General features: G+C 42.0%; 1 long non-coding RNA gene across 1 annotated transcript in view; it reads right to left on the reverse strand.

Moving 5' to 3' along the window:
- LOC102024089 overlaps positions 1-20,945 on the reverse strand; it is a 21,599-nt gene extending 654 nt beyond the window's left edge. Inside the window, exons 1-2 of the long non-coding RNA XR_262868.1 lie at positions 20,854-20,945; positions 14,711-14,798 (exon numbers count right to left, since the gene is read on the reverse strand). This is a non-coding gene — a long non-coding RNA (uncharacterized LOC102024089). The remainder of the gene's footprint in view (positions 1-14,710; positions 14,799-20,853) is intronic.
- Positions 20,946-21,654: the final 709 nt, after the last annotated feature.

A 21,654-nucleotide genomic window follows, 5' to 3' on the forward strand; every position in this document is an offset into this window, starting at 1 on the left:
GTACCGGGAACCGAACTCACGACCTTGCACTTGCCAGGCAGGTGCTTTGCCGCTGAGCTAAATCCCCAGCCCCAGCTCATAATTTTTTTTCCATACATTATCTCTTCTCTTTGTTGGCTGTTCCCTTTGCTGTGTAGAACTTTTTCAATTTGTTTTGATCCCATTTGTCAATTTTCCATGCTAGTCTTGTGCACCTGAGGGTCTGTTCAGAGAGTTCTTTCCTACTTCTGCGTCTTCAAAGTTGTACCGATTTATCTTCTAATAGATTGCTCTGTTTTGATCTTTAGATTTTTTATCAACTTCTGTTTTAGTTTAGTACATGATGAGAGATACAGGTCTAGATTCAGTCTGGGGGTGGATAGCCAACTTTCTCAGCAGCACTGATTAAAGAGGAAGTCTTGCCTCCAGTGTATGTTTTGTGCCCCTTTGTCGGAGGTAGGAGAGCTGAGTGTTCCAAGGGGTTGCTTCTGCACCCTCTGTTATTTTCCATTGATCCATGTGTCTGCTTCTGTGTCAGTAACAGCCTGTGTTTAGACAGCAATGTGAAGTAAGTGACTGCAATAAAATCAGTACAGGTAAATCATGATGTTTCATTTGACAAGTAGGAAGTCTTGCGAAATTTGAGAAATCGAATCCATTGGTGGATGTGACAGTTAAGGTGGATTGTCAGTTTGACTGGCTTGAGATCGATCCATGGGATTAACACTACATGTTTATGGGGATGTGTGTGTTGGTCTTACAGGCGAGATTTTGAGGTCTATGTAGGGTCTTTTACTACTTCCACTTTGGCCTTGCTCCCATGCTGTTCCAGGCCTCCTTGAACTAAGCATCTTTGCTCCACCATGCCCTCGAGGCATGGTGTTCCTGCCTTGGAGCCAGGGGACCATGAACTGAACACCCTGAAGCAATGTGCCTATTGACCTGTCCTTCTTACATGGTGGGTGTTTGGTGTTGTGTCCCAGCCATGAGAAAAATCAAGTAGGATCAGATTACAGGTTGTTAAGAAAGAAGTGGAGGCAATTATTACTTGAAAAAGTAGTGTCTGACTAAATAATTTGAAAAGTATGTGACATGTTCCAATAATAACTACGTGCTTAAGAGTGTACTAGGTCCAGGGGTCAAGTTCTCTGCTGCTAATTCCATGCAGAGAAAGTGAGGACCATAGTGTTAAGACTGTGCTTGCTAGCATCTCAGGCACTCTGCACCCTCCAAACCTTTGGGTTTTGTGTTGAAGACTTTCATAAACTTGTACAATCCATATTTGGACAAATCAAATGAAATGGCTTTTTCATGGGTTATTGTAAGCATACATAAGATGAACACACATAAATGTAATTATCTCTGCCGTGTGTTACACTAAGGAGGTAATGCTAAATGATCTGACTTCTGGATTTGGAGAGAAAATCAAAATAAAACTGCCATTCTCTAAATATTTGGGTCTCCTTTATACCCAAGTGTTGGAACTTTATGACTGAGGCATTGGAGTGAAGAACCGGCATCTTTAGGAGGTGGCTAGGAGTGGTCCCTTAAACATGAGCTTACAGAGGAGACACTCATCTTTCCATGCTCTTTCAAGTAGACCTTGCCTATTTTCATGTAGTTTTCTGTTTTTAGTGGAATCTTCATCCCTGGGATACGCTTGAGGAAAGAGATCTGCCTGTGGAATGCACATTGTCCCTTTAGAAGCGGGAAGACCGGAATCCTGACTTTAATTCTCCTTGCCAAACTACAGCGTTCTGAACCCAAGCAGCCTCTCCTCCTATTCTTGTGCTCCCCTTCCAGTTGATATTTGTATCTAGAAGCATCTCAGATCGCTCTATTTCCAGTCAGAGAACACGTCTGCTAAGCACAGCTTGCACCGGTTAGCCTGTGTGTGTGTGTGGCGGGGGGGAGTTTCACGGAGGCCCTTTATTAAGAGTGGGCACATGGAGAGTAACAGGGACGTTACTGATTAACGGTTTCTAAATCTGTCCACTAGTCCACTCTTATTTTGTGTTGAACTCAGTACTGGACACTTTGACAGCATCTAATCCGGAAGAATCCTCTCAGGGTGTGCAGTGGTGGCCCACAGCGTTTCCTTCCCACATTTATATCCCAGCGTCACCCTTTCTCGCTTCCCACAGCTGCTCAGAATCAGTGTTCCCTCCCACCTCTGCTGCCTGCTTTTAAATCCTCCTTACAGGGACTTTTTTCTTTGAATATTCGTTTTGCTAAGCCAGCAACAGCTTGTCAGCTCAGGCTCCTCACAGGATGCGATCGCCAGAGGATGCACTTTGAAACAAAACACAAGTCCAACTCTCACCAACAATAAAAGGAGTAAACGCTCCGGATTATCTCTGTGACTATGGATTCCTTTTCTCTTTTTTTTTTCTTTGCATAAAATTCAAGTCAAGTCTTTATCTGAACCAATTCAGTACCATCTTTATTGTTTCAGCTCCTGAGAGCGCATAGGAAGCCTGGATCCTCAGGCCTGGAGCTGGTTATTCAGGCTTTGTTTCTTTACTGTGTGACCTTCAAAAATTTCCTCAAACTGTCTCAACTCACCATTCCGTTCTGTACTATCAACACCCTCTTCACAAGATTGTTAGTGGATGAAATGAGTTATAATCAAAAGCCCACATACTGGTGCCCAGCACCTAGTAAATACTAAGGATTTGCTATTATTCTGTCTTGGTACAAAGCTAAATTCTGATATTGATAATAATGATAATCATCACCCTGAAATAATAATTTAATAAATCACATCCTTTCCCACTGTGATGGTGTGTGTTAATCTACACTCTGTCAGCTTAAACCAGAGCACACACAACAGGTCACGGGACCGATCTGTGGTCTTGTCTGTCTTGCAGGGAAGCGAAACTCTAACACTTTGATGTCAAGGCAGTGAAGGAGCAGCTTTCTCGCAGGTGATCAGGAATCACCTCAGCAGTGTTGTAGGAAAATGGCAGCTGTTCTATCACCATGAATGCAAAGGGACAAGAAGTATCAAAATACCCAATGAACATGTGCAGCTAAAAGTAAAGCACGTAGTGATAGATGGAAACTATGAAAGTTGCAACAAAATTTCAAAGTTTATATTTTAAATCATTCCTTACTCACAAAACCTATCGGATAAAATTATCATCACAGTATTTTCCTAAGTGTATATTTTAGCACTACAAAGGCAGTAACGATATGACACAAATGATTTCTATCATTTGTTTCCCTCAGAGTACTTCTGAACACAAATCTGCATTGAGAGGAAAGATCTAGACAGTGCAGAAGGGATCGGAAAGGGTCAGCTCAAGGAAAATTGACTTGCAGCTGGGACCCAACCTTGACATATTTTATGCATACATGCTGGAGTTCTACAGGGCTTGGGCTCGGTGGGGCCGGGCTCTCAGGTGACAGGGAACAGTGCCAGTGTGACACGCATGATTCACATGGCCAATATTTCCATGCTGTGCTCTGATCATTTACAATTTTAAGGCCACAAGTGTCCAATCTCATATATTTGTAACTGTTGCTTAGGTATTTCCACTTTGCTGTGGAGCTATTGAAGCTCATCTTGCTCGAGGGCAATAAGCCCAGCTTTATGTGTAACCCTGCTCCCTTTACCATGAAGTTTATCCTCTATTAGTACATCTGGATTAAGTTAACACAGCCTTAATAAATTATATTTAAGTCATTCTCCAATTCATTTAATTTAAAATTCAAGTTATCATATTAATGCACTACAGTTCTAAAGTATGTATATATGAGTAAAACTCTGTGTTTTCTTCACAGAGTACTTAACATGGGCCAGTCACAGAGTTCCAGGCCCTTGTCTTTAATGAAGGGGCACAATTATGTAACGGATACAGTCATAGACATCTTCTTTCTTATTGCCCAAATATGTTAAGAATAATATTATTTCAGCACAAGTTGAATAGCTACTACATCTGTACACATAGAAAAGATATATTATGAAAGAATGTTTTTACTTAAAAACTAGTTCTTTGCTGGGCATGGTGGTGCATGCCTGTAATCCCAGCTAATCTGGAAGGGAAAGCAGGGAGGTCACAAGTGCAGGACCAACCTGGGAAACTAAGGGGGACACTGTCATAAATGCAGGAAAGAAAAAGGCAGGGTCTGCAGCTGTGTCGTACAGCACTTGTCTAACTTGTGTGGAGTCCTGAATTCACCACTCTTTCCACCCAAAACAAACAAATTAGCAAAATAAAAAACAAAGACTTTACTTTTTAAGTATGAGGATATAAAAGATAAAGGGAAGTTATTAAGTTAATGTGATGGAGAAGAAATAGAGAAACCATAAATTCCCTCATTTCATTGGAACGATTTTATGTGGTTAGAATTGCAGAACAAAGAAAATGGATGGAAAGACCCTCTGCCTCTGAGACTAGGCATCCAAGAACTGCAAAACTCAGTAGCTGAGACATGACAGAAATAGAAATTCCATTATATTTCTAAGTTAATATCTTTAGCACAGTGTAATTATTACTATAATTATAGAGGCTATACTTGGCAGTTTTATATAATTTTTAATTTGATCATTTTCTAAATTAAAAGTTGATGCATTTTTTCTACTAGGCAGAATGAAATCTTTAAAACCATTTCTAGCTATACTTTAAAAATCTCATTAAATATTTTATTTGACTAATGCTCTTTCATTGTACAATGAGGTACAATATATTTTTATACACCCTGCATATTCTACTGCCTTAGAAAAGTCTCAATAAAGCTTAGAAGACAGACCACAATGAAATAATAAAGCATGAAGAAAATTAGAATCTGTCTAACACTGTACCTCCCACATCAAAAATTATAATAAATTATATTGTTTTCCTTGGTTAATTGAGATTCCATGTTATAAAATCTGCCAAGTGGATATTGCATAGAGGGAAAATTTCTGCAAACGTTACTTTAAAAATAATTATTGGAAAGTTCAAGTTAAGCGTTTACCATGAGGGGGAAAATCTCAGAAGCCAAACTTTGTCACATAAAAACTACTCTATTTTTTAATTTTAATTTTTGTTAGTACGTGTTTTACCAGCACATGTTTATCAGTACATGCAGCACATAACAATTACGCTCAGGCAGAGGCCCTGGTACCCGAATAACGCACCTTACTGCTTTTAAGTCCCTGGCACACCCACCTCTTCCTGCCTTCCCATTTGAAAGGTCCATCTGCCCATTCCCTATTGTCTCTCTTTTACGGTGCTCTTGTATTTATTTCTACGCTGAGTTTTTCATACAGCAGAAGTCTTGTGATATTTGAGCTGGTGCTGGACAATGTTCTTCTGTGCTTCTCCTGAAGAAAAGTCAAGTTCTTTGCTTCCTAATATTTCACATCAAGAAAGACGCATGCTGTCGATGTTCCAGGATTTATTTTTTATTATTATTTATGGGTCTTTATGTGCCATATGGGTCTTTTTGTGCACAGCACTGCAGGACGTTTACGTCCAGCTCAGGGAGCAGGTACAGGTAGTTAACACACCTCCACTCTACTGCCCTTTGTCTCTGCGCTCCCCCTCTGTCTCCAGATTCTGTTCCTCTGTTGTCGTCCTCGCTTTCATTCATGTTTGCAGAATATAAGGCGGGCATTCATTGCGGTAGTTGGTACATATACGTGACACCTCTTCAGTCTTTTTCCTGCCCCCCAGTCTCTTGTCCCCTCCCAGTTGCATAAGATGTGCCATATGCCAGAATTGATTTGATCCGGTGTAGTCAGGGGACAGAGAGATCAGTCACTGAAAGCAGAAGTGTTACGCACAGGTCCCAGGAGAAGAGGACATATTCCTGCCACAGCCTGCAGGACACAGGGAGACGCAGCCCCGCACAGGAGACGGGGAGCAGGGCATGAGCCTGACAGCTCCTCTTGGTTTCCGCCCAGGGACGATTCTCTGGATAGAATAGGGAAGGACAATTCTCAGCTGGGCAAATTCCACAGCAGGACGGTGCTTTCCCAGGGAGAGGTTGGCTCGGGGATGGCAGACGGTGCCTGTGGGGCGAGCGGACAAGTATCCCATGACTTTAGGGTCGGGTTCGTCCTGGAGCGGCCTGAGTCTGGGGCTTGACCCCTGCACTTTGTTTCCAGCTGTTCAGCTCCCCCGGGGCACAGGTGCGACAGAGGGGCGACAGGACGCAGAGTGGCTGCGGGACTTTCCCCAGCTGGGACAGCCCTAGCGCCCGCTGTGCTATGCACAAAGCTGCCTGTGACACTCGCAGGATTCCTCCGACCCTCCGGCCAATACCAGGCAAACTGCTAGTGTTTCCAACAGGAAAACTTGTTGGGGCGCCTGGAGGTAACAGCCCATGGCATTTTGGGGTCTCCCTTTTAAAACTGTGGCTCTTTGTTACCATCTTAATCCACGATTAGTGTGCATGGGTTTATCCAATGCTCTTTGTTACCATCTTAACCCACAATTAGTGTGCGTGGGTTTATCCACTGCCAACCTGAGCACTCCTCCCAGCGCAGGGCCCGGAGGGGTCCGCTGGTACCACAGGGCTGTCCTGGGGCGAGGCCCCCTCTCCTGGCTCCAGGGAGAGGGAACGGTGGGTCTCCCGCTCATTCCTGAGAAGTCACTGGTTTTAATGGGTTCAGCTTTTACTCTCACTGTGACTCAGGTGCTGTGGCTTCCCCGTTCTCTCCGTGTCCACACTACACCCAGAAACCCAGAGCAGAACAAGTCACAATTCACAGTTATTTACAGCCGGTGCCTACTGAGCGTCTCAGAGACAAACTCAGGGCTCACTTCTGTCTGGCCGCACCTGGACTGGACGGCACAGCCTGTGCTGCGTCCCTGTGCAGACACCAGGAGCAGCTTTGCCACGCAATGCCACCTTTCAACTCCCTCGGCCTGTGCTCCGGCTGCGTGGATCACCGAAGATGTCGCCATCATGACGTGTGTTTTCTTGTGGTTTACAGATGCAGTAGAATATAATTCAGCTAAAACAATAAGAAAATCCCGTCCTCTATAACAACATGAGTGAAACTGGAGGACATTATGTGGCGTGAGACAGGTCGGACCCACACAGGTGACGCTTCCTGACCTCACAGGTGGAAGCTAAGAAAGCTGATCTCAAGGGGAGAGCACAACGGCGGTCACTGCAGACGGACTGTGGGGTGGGAGAGTGCGCAGTGGCTGCAAACACAGCTAGCCGGCGGGAGTCAGCTCCCGTGCTCGGTAATACAGGCGGTGGCTGAAGCCCACAAGAGCTCACTATGTAGCTGTAGAAAACTAGCAGACAGGAGGTAGTAGGAGCCAAACACAAAGAAAGGAGACCGGTTTACTGAGATGGAAAGGGTACTGACCCGATCTGAGCACAGTGCAATGCAGACACGCACCGGGTTACAGCAGCATAAACCACACAGGTGTGCAGCTAGTACATCAACTAAAATACACCACACAAAACAACAATGGGTGGGTTTTCTAAGCACCCGTAAACATATTTTAAGAATGATAAGATGGGTCCTTTCTCCTCATTCATTCCTTTGTGTCTATAATTGCTCATGTTTATTTATTGAGTTGCCTAGTTTTATTAATTTCAGGGCCACATTTGATGTTCCTGTGCGTCTTGAACAGTATGTGCCACGTTCATCTCTTTGTGACTTTGCTAGCTGGGTGAGCTGTTGTGAAGAGGGCTTGGTTGGAGGAGGAAGTCGGTGGCATGGCCCACGGAGTGTCTCTCTTTCTGGTTCTTTCCTTTGTCTGCTAGCTGGCTGTCAGGAGGGGCCGGCTCTCCTCCCCCACACCATCCCACCATAAGGGTGGTGCTTTGCAACCAGCCAACCATTGACTGAAACCTCAGACACCGAGAGCCTACTTAAACCCTTTCTCCTTCAGGTTGCACAGGTCCAATATTTTTTCCCAGCATCATATTTTGTCCCGATGCATACTTTTGCTGAATTTTATCTCATGTAATTAGTGATTTTATTTTGAATATACTGTTAATTTATTTACATTTTTTCAGACATATTAACATTATTTTATAATTCTATAACTGACTTTCCAAAAATTTCAATTTCAAATTTTAATTTTCCAAAAATTTCAATTATGCTTTCAGTTAATTTTTTTTGATTATAAAGAACACCTATATATACAGTTTTAGAATGTATTAATATAGCTTTTTTTTTTTTCATACCGGCACTCAAACTCAGGACTTTGTGCTTGCCAGGCAGGCACTATGTCACTGAGCAATATTCCCAGCTCCCTCTTTTTTATTTTTATTTTTTTTTGATACCAGGAATCCAAGTCAGGACCTTGAGCTTGCCAAGCAGACTCTGTACTGCTGAGGTATCTCCCCAGCCAAATATTGATATTTTAAAATGAAAGTTAAGTATGTTCTTTCTTTTCACATTTTGGAATGTATTGATATTTACTTTTTGGTTTAATATATGGTCATTTTTGTGAACATTTTCTGGGAACTAAAAGAATATCTTGCAAATTTTCAGTAAATAGCATTTAATATATGTATAAATGTATACACAAATATTTTTACTGTACATAGGTGATCATGGTATTGAGAGTCTGGATATCAATTTACTTTTACTATTTGATGTAGGTAGGCTTTCCTTGATTTTAATATATGTGCAAATGCTATGATAATTCTTGCTTTAACTTTTACCTATTTACCTTCAACTTTTAGGTGAATTGCAGTATTTTGAGATTTGAATGTCCTCTATGATTCAATCTTGAGATTTTTTTCTTCAATTTTATTGTGCTTTCTTTAACATAGTAGAAACTGAAGAAACTTCACCCTGAGCTTCATTCTCAAACTTTTTCTCAACGTTTTAGTTTGAGAAAGGATCTTGCGAAGTTGCCCAGGCTGGGTCCAGTTTTGCGGTGTTCCCTCCTCAGCCGCCCTCGGTGCTGGGCGTACAGCTGGGCGCTGCCATCCTAAGCTTGCTTTTGTTCTTCTGTACTACTGAACTTCATTACTTACATTTAGAGTTTGTATGTGGTTTTAAGACCTTTTCTGTTACTTAAAGAACTTTAAAGTACTTTAGTAAGTCTACTGCCTGCATTAATACATTTATCTAATTGGCCTTCTCATCTTATTCTGCAGTTGAATGGGAAGGTCCTGACTCCCACTATGTTTAACAGAAAATGACAGTGTTCAACCCCTCTGCAAGCCTGCCTTTCTCTCTGCTCAGGGCTGTGGTTAAGGCGTTGTCTTCAGCTGTGTTTTCACGTCACTGGAACACGTCTACCTGTCTACTCACTAGAGTTTGTAATGTCACACTCCCTGTGTGCCACCCTTCCATGACTGCTCAGTCTTCAGCATTCATTTTAAGGCTCTGCTACCTCCTGCGAGTTCCCTGTGAAAGTTTCTGGGTTCCATTTGGCTCAGCATCCCCTCGGGCTAAGTGAGAAAATGCTCGGGATTTCCAGAGCTTGCGGAGGGGAACATCTGGAAGTGTGACTGTCTCACCTGCGGGTGCCCCACTTTGGGCCGATGTTACCTACCCAGATTCCCAGAAATCCTCGGGGTCGCAAGGAGCCTGGGCTGGAGGTGGGGAAAGTGCAGGTTACAGAAGCGTGTATCTCCTGATGTTGACTTTCACAGGGTTAGTTAATGGCACAGCCTGGGCTCACGTCAGAGTAGTGAAGTTTGCTTATAATAATCACATGCAGAGATGGCCAGGACAGGAAGGACACCTGTGCAGACCACCCACGGTGTCCCCCAGGGTAGACATTCTGGCACTAGGTTGTGTGTGGGCCACATGGGCACGGCACTGTCACCACAGGTCCACAGCTAACCCAAGGGGTCGCGCCCTGTGCTGTCATGTCTGCTGTGTAGAAACGTGGAATAGCACATGCGCACTGTCGTCAGCTATGTAACTGCATGGATATGCTGTTACTAGATATATAATTACACGTACACATGATAACTACACAGCGTAGCTTCACTGCCCTGAAAATCTTGAGTAAGTACACTGCCTATTCATTGACATAAAATATAAAAATATATAAGATATATCCATTAAGTGAAGCAATAGGTTTCAAACCATATATATATGTATGCATATATTAACATTCACCATGCTTACATTTAAAAAATTATTACAATAAAGACATATCTCCCTGAATCCCCTTTAAAGTCCTCCCCGTCACTTTGAACACACTCATGCCATCCTCCCTGACCCTTTCTGAAGCAGCTCTGGAGTCCTCTTTCCTGAGTGTCTTCAGTTGTGGTGTCCTGGCTGCCTCAAAGCCCTGAATTTGTTCAAGACATTTCCTTTCATTGTCATTTTGACTTTGAGGAGGAGCCAGAAGTCACACAGCGTCAGACCCGTGAGTAGAGTGGGTGAGGACACAGTGATGTGTTTGTACAAGCCCACTTTTTATTAGATGGCTCTCGGCAGCAGCATTCACTCTAAGAGATCAGGAAAGTAGACTTGAAGACCTGCTTCAGACAGTGGTAACAAGGACAGGATATGTTTGTTTGGAGTGAGGTAGAAGACTATGAGTGGATAAAAGTCTATGCTTTGATCAAATCCACTGTATATGGTGCTGTTAATTTTTTTATTTTCAAAAATGCACATTTACACAGAGATATCAAGAAATTGTTTAGAATGATGTTCACGTTTTTATTGGAATCTGTCTCTGGAGGTGAAATGCTGAGTATAATTTCTTTTTGTTCAAAAGTATTTTTTTTTTACTTCTGCTATTATGTTTCTCAGGGAGGGAATTAAGAATAACTGTGAGATGAAGATATGGTAGTTAGTTTGAATGTAGCAAGCATTTGACAACATTTATGTAATTCAAAATAAAATGTTGTACACCTGAAATGTGTATTTTGTCAATTATACTAAAAAAGACAAACATATAAATAGCAGCACACGTAACTAGCCTGACCCCAAAATAAATTATCTATAATGAGTACATCATTTGTTTTGTTTCTCAAAACTAAGAAATCAGAAAAAAATCTATAATTAAAATTATTTGGTAAAATATACAGTACATGTATGTTTTACAAAAAGCTACACTGAAACCTGTGCATTTAAAGTGGTAAGCCAGGCATTTCAGAAAGGTAATTTTAGATGGTTAACGTGGGAGCAAAAACTCAGGTTTAAGAACCAAAGAATTGCTCTGGAACACCTCCTGTAGCTCAGCATTTCATAACAGGATATCACAGTGTGTGTGGCTGGCCTTCAGTCTGGGACATACCCTCAGTACCAAGGTCCACTGGCTGTGCGGGTCATCACTCCACCCATTATTTTTTAAATCATGAACCAAGAGGAACAGATAACCAAAATAACCCACTCAGGCACCAATTTGTGTGGCCACAGATGGCTGTGTCAGGTAAGAGATTCTCATTTAGCGCTTTAGCAAAAATTAATCACCTTCTCACCTTGACAAGTACAAAGTTTACATCCCTGATGCAGCTACAAACCATGTGGACTGAGTTATTCATGCCTCCATGTGGAGGCTTATTTTAATACTTAGTCTGCAGTTCCTAAGCACTATCCCTGAATGAAAAAAAATATAGATTGCTGTTTAAGGTTAGTTTTAAATCCAAGGAAAACACCAACAAACAGATGAAACTTACACTGCCACAAAGGCCAAAGCAAAAAGAAATCTCTCTCTCAGTGAAAATTTATTTGACAGTCTTAATGAAAGAACTGCAAAGATTTTGATAGTGTTTTCTGCTGTCTTGTTTTCCTTGAGATTGCTTTTATTTGTATGAAACATTCATTTTACCCCTGTTTCTTTGTATTTTAATGCATTTCTTTATCTGTCAAGCACAAGACTATGATGACAGAGAGTAGTGTAACTCCTATAATTTCCAATTTCCCTGAGGTGTGTTGTTGAGCCTGAGATTTATTAAAGGACAATAAGGTAGTTTTTCGATTGAAAACAAAAACTTTGTAGAAATAACCTTTCTGTCCTTACCTGCAAAAGTACATGAGCAGATTCTGAGAACAAAATTATGTATTGTGGATCAAATAAATGATAGAGTATGAAGTATTATAAATCAAAATTTATGTGTGTGTGTGTGTGTGTTATCAGTCAGAAAGCATTGCATTTAGAAGTTTCCATTGCATGTAAATGACCTAATCTCTGGCCAGCTTTGTACCGTTGTTAACTTGTAGGTGTCAGGTACTGTGTCCTAGCAGGGAGAAAGTGACTAAGACACTCACCTTCCTAATGTCTTATGATTTGTTGAGTTCGTAGGAATTTCCAGCAAAATAATGGTCTTCTATGAACTGCCTCCAATCCTACACTGAGATGCATGACAGGACCTCTTTCTAGTTGTGGTGCCATCCAGGTGAGCCATTTTCTGCTCAGTCCAGATGAGATGGTCCTGGACCATATGTGACCAAGGTGTCTCCTTGTCCCACGGGAACATAGAGACCCTTATTTCTCTAAGTAGCAGGGAAAGAACTTCTTCCACAGAAGGAGCCTGGCTCCCGCTTAGCTTCCCGTCCAACACTGTTTGGCTGAAACTCCAAGAGCTCAGTACTCTGGGGTGAAGGGGGCTGGATGGTCCACTCAGATCACACAGAGTTTCCCAAAATTCACTTTCTCTCAGCCCCTTCTGCCCCAGTGCTTTGGTATGCTCAGGTTGCTGATTAACCAAAGGCCTCAGGAACACTGAGAAGTTTTTCAGAGGCTCCCACTGAAGGAGAGTTCTTTGTGTACAAATACCCAAGCACTGGCTAGCTTCTGCTGCCTTTGGTGTCCTTTTGGAATCACATAAAAATGAGGCTTCAGAAATTCCTTTTCAGACATCTTAAACACTCATATTTGTGTACAATTTTATACCCAAACAGGTATACACACAAAACATTTAGAACTTTTTTCTGGTTGGAGGCTTACGTGCAGCATGATGGTGTCTCTTTTGTTTTTAAGTCTACTCTTGAGAAGTGCTCTGAAATTATTTCGGTGTTGATTTGTTCTGAAACCCTGTATCATTCCTACTGATTTTGCTTTGTTTTGTTTTTGTCTATGTTGCTGGCATTTTGCTATTGTTCTTTTTTAAAAATTCTCTTTAAAATAAAAAAAATTTTAAAAAGACAAATAAGTACTTTTACCCATAGTTTTGGATTTGAAGAATCTTAAATCCTTTAAATACATTAAGAAGAGAAATGGAAACTAAGGAATATGTGTAAAAAGAAATTCACAGAAATATTCTTAGTCTAAAAGAAATAGTTTGTGGAGAGGAAGTCTGCTCCATCATCCCTAAATTTTTAAACAGCTGTAAATCCAATATTTTATTTTCAACTATACCTTCAAAGGAGTAATAAACGTTGGCTATATTTTAAAATTCAATAAGAATTTGAAGGAATCTGGAGTATTAAATGCTTTTAATATCACTGGTCACAGAGAACTGTGACCTCTAGTTACTAACTGTGACTTGGAAAGCATGTTAAATGCTTTATTCATTAAGCAAGTGTGTTCCCAACAGATTTCAAGATGATGGAAAAAAATTTGAATTTTGACAGAAGAAAGTTCCCATGACTGTCCCCATTAGGTCAGTGTAATCACTGTGCATGAAATTTAAAAATACAAACAACATAAATGGACCATTTTCCACATATCCTGTCTATTTGTGAGTCTTCTTTTGAGATATGTTTATTCATGTCCTATGCTCATTTAAAAATGATCAGATCATTTATTCTCTTGCTTTTGGGGTGCTTGAACTCTTTATGAATTTGGGACATTAACAATTTATTTTCTATAGTTTTAAATATTTTCTGCCATTCTTCTCTCTTACCTTGTTGGCTGTGTCTTTTGCTAGGTATAATTATTTTAGTTTGGTAGAATCTGCCTCGTCTATTTTTACTTTTGTTTCCTGTCCTGTTGGTCTTGTATTTAAAATTATCATTGCCCAGATCTATATGAAGTTATTTGTTCCTATGGCTTCTTGTCTGGGGACTCTTATTGTTTCAGGTCTTAAGGTTAAGTTTTATCCCATTTGAATTTGATTTTTGTGTATCACATGACATAAGATTCTATTCTCATTCTGTCATATATAAACACCCCGTATCTAAATACCACTTATTGCTCAGTAGCACCAATCAGCAGGGAAATGCAAATCAACACCACTGTGATGTATTATCTCATACCCGTTCAGACGGCTCACAGCAAAAAGCAAAAGAGAAGCAAGTGTTGGTGAAGAGATGGAGGAAAGAACACCCTTGCTGCCTGTTGATGGGAATGTAGAACAGTACAGTGGTTGTGGAAAACAGCCAGAGGGTCCTCAAAACCTTAAACGTGGAGCTACACTATGGTCAGGAATTGTGACATCTGCATATGTGTGCAGAGGAAATGAAATTGGTATGTGGTGTAGACGCCCAAACGTCCATCTTTAATGCGGTGTTGTTCACAGAGCTGTGCTAGGGAGTCATTCTAAGTCCATCTGGAGATGACTAGGAAACAACAAACGAGGCACGGGATGGTGAACGCTGCATGTGCTCACACAGATGCAGAATTTCAACCGTCAAACTCCTAGAAGCAGAGAGGAAAGGGGCGGGCGAGGCTTGTGGGTAGCGGAGGGGGAGGTGTTGCTCCGGGGCACAGGTTCTGTTCCTGCAGGATGATGAGCTCCGAAGATCCAATGCAGGAAAAGTGACGCAGCCAAGATATACACTGAGTGCTTGCATTGCGCTTTAGACTGTAGATGTTTCTTAACACGCACACACACACGCGTGTGCACACATACACACACACAAACACGCACACACACACGAGTGCACACACATACACACACACACACTTACCTGAAGGGTGAGAGGGTGTGAAGATGTAAATTAGCTTGGTACTCCTCATTTCACAATGCATAAGCACATCAAAGCATCACCCATGTACCTAAAATACATGCAACCTTTGTCAGTCACATCTTAATAAAGCTGAAAAAGTCTGCTAAAAAAGAAAGTTCAAATTTATTTTCATTATTTTGTTTCTATCAAATAAACAATTTGATCCATGAATATTGTCTACTTTTTTCAAGGTAGACTATTAGGAACAAATGCATGGATAAATATCACCATTACCAGCACTCTCTCTTATAATGGAATCAAGACCAGTTCTTTCTAATTATAAAAATTGATGCAGTTGTAAAGAAGGGATACAGAATTCTACCAGAACTGCTTTGACTACCCAGTACTATGTTATGTCTATTTTGGGGTGCTATTGTTTAAGCAAAATACTCAGGGCTGGTCTGGTTTTCATGGAACAAATAACTCTGTGTAGTGAGTGAGGGGCTGTCCGCTGGTGCCAGGGTAGGGAACAGACAAAAGTCCTGCAGTTGGCATCGCCTGACAGGTGCCAGACCCTTGGTAGTTTGGTGTCCAGTGTGAGGTTGTTGTCTGAGGGTTGGAGCTCAGCGGACGCACCAGAGGCAACCCCACCCTCTTGTCCTCCTGATGACGGAGCTTCAGCCTCCTGCTGAGTTCAGCCCTGCGTGTGTGCATCCACAGGAGCCAGGGTGCTCCTCGTCCCTGCACCCAGTGCAGCTCAGTGGCCCTGGCCTTGTTGACTGCACTGAGCAAACCATTCTGTGCAGCTTTGGGTTGTGTTGACGGAGCATTGCCCACCCTTGCCCTTGCCTGTCTGTGGTAGCTGGGATCAAGGCTGCCTCTTTGGAGCTTCAAGCTTGAGGCACACTTGCCCTAGGCCCCTTGTCTCTCAGAACGTGGTAGTGCAAGTGAGAGAAACCTCTGGGTATCTGAGCAGCTCTTCGGGGTGGAGGTGGGGCCTTTGCTTAGAAGACATTTGCTACTCCTATTTAACAAAACTGAAGTCATAACGCAAGAGGAAATAACCTCTTTTTGTCTGTCTGTCTGTATCTTTCCCTCCACAGAATGGCATCTGTATAAACCCCACCATAAGATGAAAAGAGCAGAGGTTAAAAAGCATTTAAGATAGGGAATCTACAGAGCACCCTTGCTCAGCAGCATGGTCCCCCAAAGAGCCCAAGATGTTTCCCATGGGGTCTGGGAGCCGGCTGGGTGCTGGGACTCACACACAGCCTTTGCCCAGCATTGAGAGTGATTGTGACAGAACACATGCCACCCAGCACATGATTCAAATCCAAAACTAAAAGAGCCCTTTCCACTGAGAGTGCACTGCTTTTGTGCCATCATAAAATCTAACCCCAGTAAGTCATCTACCATTGGTATGCTTGATACACACTAAGGTACTGACTTAGTTTTCTCCCTGCTTGAGTTTAAAACAGTCAGACCTGACTCAGTCACTTCCTCGTGACCTGTGGGAAGTCTCAGCTTTCTCCTCGAGACTTTTGTGCCTCTCATGGGTCTGTGTTCTTAGAAGATTCTGACACTGGTCAGTCTAAGTCCTGAAATGCGGCTCTCTGGATTCTTGCTTCTCAGAAGTGAGCTCCTGCGGTTCTTCAGGTCTGTGCCCATCTATGCATGGGAATTAGCCACCTTTCATAATAATTTAGCTGAAAAGGAAACCTTTCATGGAGTCTGAAACAGCATTATCAGAGGTGTGTGGTGGCTGAGGAGTTTAAATCCCTAGCAATGCTAGGGTTAGATGACCTCTCTGTAACCCCAACTTGAGAGGTAATGAAATGTTCCTGCACTAGTAACTCTTCCATCCCTTGAATTCAAGGCCGTTGTTGACCCCCCCATGTCCAGCAGATCTCCCTTCAACAGCCTGAAAAAAGCTGGGTGAGGCTCAATGGTGAATCAAGTTAAATGTGAGCCAAGTGTGACAGTGCACCCCTGTAAGCCCACAACTGTGCAAGGCTGAGACAGGAGAGTTCCAAGTCTGAGCTCAGTTTGGGCCACTTAGAGACCACCAAGACCTTCTCTCAACACTTAAAGAAAAGCAAGATGTGAGGCTGGCAGCTCAGTAGCACAGTGCTTGCTCAGCACGTGTGAGGCCCTGTGTGCGAGCCTAGCATCACCAAAAATCCAAACCAAACCAAACCAAAACAAACCAAAACAAAACACCTTGTTATATAAACTAGCAGTATGTGAATTACTGCCATTATTATCCTAGTCTCATTTTCCAAAATACTGACAAAGATATCTTCTCTTGGATAATTGTCATCACAAAAATGATAAATGTTAAACATTTATCAGGGTACTTAAGATACCCTGATACCTTTATCTATTTTTCTCCATCTATCCCTATCTTTCTGTCTCTATCATTTTTTCTAATCACTTCTGTTCAAATGAGATTCTGATTACGATATTTGAGACTACAAAAGCAAGAGAAACCATGTACGTTACTAATTTAAAACAAGGATCCACATCTTTTTCTCAAATCTTTAATCCATTTATATTTCTGAGCTCATCCAGAATATGTGTCAGGAGTTATATACATATATCACAGTAAAACATCAGATCAGATAATCAAGCATCCAGAGCAGAAGAAAATAGAACTGCCCAGAGTCCATGTTTAACTGAGCATTCATGTAACAAGACACAATTTCAAGTTTTCTGAAGCTGTTAGTCTCTTTCATCTCCCATTACATCAAAATTTCTCAACTAACAGGAAAATATTGTAAGATAAACTATCATCAAAACCAAATTTTCTCACACATGATACTGTTTGGTTTGAGAGAAATATAATGGAGGGAGAGGACAACTTCAGGCTTGCTTGTTTTGGGGAAGGACCAAGAGACCATCTGGAGAGGACCAGGTCTCTGGTGAATGATTACATCTCCTGGTTTATAAAATGCGTGGAATTTTTCCCAGACACTTATTAGGGTACTGGAGGACATTTATCACCACTGTGTAAGTGGTTGATGTGTTTCTACCCAGAACCACGGACAGCTCCACGTGTTTTAGGAATGGATAGGTAATAGTCTGCTCGGCTGGGGTCTCAGGACAGGACCCGAGAGAGATGCTGCAGTGAAGGAAATGTACAATGAGCTCTGTTCATCACGACTACAGCACAGGTCTTTCTTTGTCAGGCACAGCCGCTCCGAACTTCTTCCCAGCACATGCCTCTCTCTGAGCCCTCTACCCTCCTGATTCCGCACATTCGTTATGTATGCACTGCAGCAAGAGCGGAGACTTTCTGAGCACTGGGGAGGGTATGATTCCAAGCGTCAGTATTGCGCGGGACTCAGGCCCCACTCACAAGCAGTAGTGGGCGCGTCTGCAGTAGACAGAACACCTGAGTGTGATGCAAATTCTCTCAAGTTTAAGAAAACCAGGGATAAAGCTTGCTCTGGGGAAGGCAGCACTCAAAAACTGCACTGGCCACAGCTGTAAAACAGTTTGGGAAACCTAGAGAATCCAGCATTGCTTTGAATTGAAAGGAATTAATGAGCTATTGTTTTGGGTAGTAAGTTTAAAGTTCTATTTACTTGTATTTTGCTTAAACTTCAGAAATTTATGAATAACTGGCAAACATTTTTGACAAATTGTATTATCAGAGAATCATTTTAATCATATTTGATTCTATACCTTCCCTTTAAAGTTAAGAAGATAACAGTAAAGAAATGCACCTTGGTGGTTTAGCACTACTTATTTTTGTAACTGTCAGACTTGATCATAGTTTTTAGCAAATTAAAATATTTTAATGACTTGGGGAACTTGAAGAAAGCAATTATTTGTGTGTAAAGATTATCTTTATTTCACCTAAACAATAGAGCAGACAACTAATTTTCACCAAGCACTCCTAAATGTCAAGTGCTAAAAGAGTACAAATTAAAAATAGAAATTGTTGGAGTGAAGACATGAAAAATGACATGAACTGGTTTCTCCAAACAAGTTATACCTTTTAGTGTCAGAACAACAAAAAAAGGAATTCAAGACTCAGCTTGGGGAAAAGTAGAAATACAGAGATATTATTTAAATGTAAAAGTTTGATAAAGCTAATTGGATTCTGGAATTAATAACTATGATAAAGCAGAATGCTTCTCAGAGTAAGGTGACATTTTCTATCTCAAATGCACCTCACAGTCAGTGTAGCCACGTAGTCAATGTATCCATTTAATACGTGGATTTGAGGTCAACAAATTCCAGCTTTTGATCTCAGTGAAAGAACCACCATTGGTGGCAGTTTGCATAATTCAGAAAGCTAGTATTAATATTGAAATTTTCCCTCCCTTAAGGACTTCCCCAAATCTTGCTCATCTACCAATTCTAATATGTTCTTTGTGTAGATATTTTTAATGATCTTTTTTGAATCATCCGCGTACCTTCCCAATTTCCAAATCCTATTGATTTCCCCTAAACATCTTTAAGATCTACCACATGAGCTGCATCTCCTCCAGGTGTGAGCCCTCCGCTGCACAGTCAGCTGGGTCCTGTCCCCATATCCTTCCTCTGCCCTGGATCTACTGTGCAGTGGGCTTAAGCACATTTGGGGAACACACATAACTGTGGCTACTACTGTACCTGATAGACTTCCAATGTTCTTGGAGTAAAGACAGAGACTGCAGGGTCTTGCATGATCTCAACACTAATGAATTTTAGAATTGCTTGACCACGTGCTTTTCCCCCAACCACATCAACTTCCTCTCTCTCAAGTCTGTGAGCTTCCCTCCATCTAAGCCTCAGTGGGGACCCTCATCCACACTGACCTCTTCCAAAGCCTGGGACAGGACATCTCTGTGGTCTCACAGTCACTCATGTTTATATTGCAACTGGTATTTAAGCATGAAATGATAAATGATTATTTCACGTCAATTCCATTTTTCATATAACGCTGGGATAGCCTCAAGTATCTTTGAAATCTACACAAAGGCAACCTTAGTGGGTACTATCTACTTAACCATGATATGGAAATGTAAGGATACCATTTTGATAAAACAAGTGAGAAATTAGAGTCTTCCAACTTCAAGCATGAGAATGACTTGATGTAGTTTTGGATTTATTTACTGAATTACTGAAAGATAAATTGTCAGAAGTTAATGATTTATGAAGCCCGTCAGAAAGAAAAGCAATTAAATTGATTCATATTAGTCTATCATTAAAATATACCGTTCAAATAACAGTGTAGTAGGAAGAAATGAACTTTAGGTATAAATAATGAAAAGAGGGGCTGGGGATTCAGCTCAGCGGCAAAAGCGCCTGCCTGGCAAGCGCAAGGTCGTGAGTTCGGTTCCCGGTACCAGAGAAAAAAAACCAAAAAAAAAAAATAATGAAAAGAGTTGCACCATATGAAAACATTGGAAAATCTGTAAATATTTTGTTAAATTACAGGAAAATATCAGTAAAGATCACATAAGACATAAAGAGACTTAAATATCACATTGATTTTTTTTTGCCTTTATGAAAATGTAGTAATTAGTACGATCAGTGCTAGAAATATCTAGCACAAGGTACTGTGCAGGAAAACTCAGATGGGCCAACAGTGAACCTCAAAGAGCTTTTGAAAACTGTTCTTAAAAAGGGTGAGCCTAAAAGAAACCTGTACAGTGATCACACCCAGAAACAGGCCCTGTTCCTCTTTGAGTAAAGCCTGGGTTATGCGCCTTTGTCCCAGTAGAGAGCTGAAGTGTGCCCCTCCCGCATGAACAGAGGTCAGAGAGCTGCAGCCACAAGAGGCTGTCTCCGCCACCTTCCCGTCATGGCAGGGGCATGACGCAGACACGGCTTAGAGAGAAGTTCGCTGGGAGCACGGTTTCAGTCCTGCTCAGCCGGCTCCAAGGCAGGAACAGCACCACAGAGGGGGCGTGGCGGAGGGAAAGATGCTCACCCCACGGTGACCAGGAAGCCGAGAGAGAAGGGCGGAAGCAGAGAGGGCATTCCCCTCTTCCAGGCTTCCCAGTGACCGCCTCGTTCAATCAGACCCCGCCTCCTGACAGCAATGCCCTGCTGAGGGTCAGACTGGACGATCCTGCCCGTCCTAAAGCCCCACCCCTGAGCGCGGGAGCCTTTCTGAGGATACTCCAGACCTAAACCGTGACGCAGAACAATCTGAAAAGGCTGCATACCGTATTATCACAACTACATGCGATTCTGGAAAGAGTGAAACGATGAGACAATGCAGAGGTCTGTGTCTGCTAGTGGAAAAGAGAACAAACACACGAAGCACTAGGAAATATAGGGCACAGAACCACACCATACGGGACTGTAGTAACAGGTATTTGTCGTTTGAGTTTCGTCACAGTCCACAGAATGCGCAGTACCAAGACAGAACCCGCCAGTAAACTCTGGAGCTTGAGTAACAGTGATGTGTCAATGGTGGTTCATCTCTTGACTCTAAAAGGGCTCCAAAAACGCCCATGAGAAACTATGCTCTCCTAAACATAAAACAAGCTCATTGTAATATTGACATGTGCTGACCAGTTTGTAAACATACTGGTATTATTTTCAATCAACACAAAAGGGCTTCGACCTTGGTGAATTTCAGACTCCTTGGTCTAGAGGGTCTCACTCCTGCTCATCCAGGGACATGGCCTGAGAGCTGCGCGGACGAGTGACCCTACCTTAGGCTCCTTTTAAAAAGGGAGTTTTGAGAGAAGAACATAAAGCCCAGAAAGAGGCCAAGCCCTACCCAAGCTGGAGCTCCCACTGTCTGTTATTTGCCCAGCGGAATTTTATAATATTAAATTTATGCTATTCATCTTCTATAGCATCAGCACATGTTCATTACTGTTCAGTTTTCCTGTATTTTTAAGTATGCATATTGTGGAATCTGTTTCTCTGCTCCTCAAGTAACCTTAGAAATGTACGTTAGTACAGGTGTTCTAAAATGGTGCTCAAAGTTCATAAGGCTGGAATTCATTTGGTTG

This window comes from Chinchilla lanigera, unplaced genomic scaffold, assembly GCF_000276665.1.
Source record: "Chinchilla lanigera isolate Chin_1 unplaced genomic scaffold, ChiLan1.0 scaffold00055, whole genome shotgun sequence".
Taxonomy (NCBI): Eukaryota; Metazoa; Chordata; class Mammalia; order Rodentia; family Chinchillidae; genus Chinchilla; species Chinchilla lanigera.